Source organism: Petromyzon marinus, chromosome 68, assembly GCF_048934315.1.
Source record: "Petromyzon marinus isolate PM22_M1 ecotype Great Lakes invasive population chromosome 68, UKy_Petmar_22M1.pri1.0, whole genome shotgun sequence".
Taxonomy (NCBI): Eukaryota; Metazoa; Chordata; class Hyperoartia; order Petromyzontiformes; family Petromyzontidae; genus Petromyzon; species Petromyzon marinus.
Window position 1 is genome coordinate 7,738,134 of NC_133734.1, and position 714 is coordinate 7,738,847.

Here is a 714-nt window from a genome sequence, read left to right on the forward strand (position 1 = left end):
CGACCTCGTTTCATCAACTCCTTCGATTCCCCACCCAATGCGGTACGCGTAGTGAATCGACGTCTCGAATAAGACACCGAAACAATTTACATAATCGATTCTCACCCCCTTTAGATTCCGCAGCCAAAGCAAAAACCCTATAGGAATCGATGTTGCGATAACCACACCCGCTAAAACCTCGATTCCACTTCCGAGAGTTGAGATTCCCCGCCCCGATCCCAAAATAAAATAAACTCCCAAAGGAATCGACGTATCGATTTAGTCGAAAACTACACGAATCGGAGTCGACTCCCGACCGAGGTTATATAAGCGAAGGAGAACCGCCACTTCACCTCAGAATCCTACTCAGCGACTCCGCGGCTTTGCTACGTCCGGTAAGCTCCTCATACACCTCATCATCCTACTCATACACCTCATCATCCTCATCCTACTCATACACCTCATACACCTCCTCATCCTACTCATACACCTCATCATCCTACTCATACACCTCATCATCCTACTCATACACCTCCTCATCCTACTCATACACCTCATCATCCTACTCATACACCTCATACACCTCCTCATCCTACTCATACACCTCATCATCCTCATCCTACTCATACACCTCATCCTCATACACCTCCTCATCCTCATCCTACTCATACACCTCATCATCCTACTCATACACCTCATCATCCTCATCCTACACCTCATCATCCTCATCCTACT

General features: G+C 47.2%; 1 protein-coding gene across 2 annotated transcripts in view; it reads left to right on the forward strand.

The window, feature by feature from the left end:
* Positions 1-254: 254 nt before the first annotated feature.
* The window catches only part of LOC116937525 (2-oxoglutarate dehydrogenase complex component E1-like), a 159,658-nt gene continuing 159,198 nt past the window's right edge, over positions 255-714 (forward strand). For both annotated transcript variants that reach the window (XM_076054890.1, XM_076054889.1), the window contains exon 1: positions 255-374. The gene's annotated coding sequence lies outside the window, so the exon portion shown is untranslated. The remainder of the gene's footprint in view (positions 375-714) is intronic.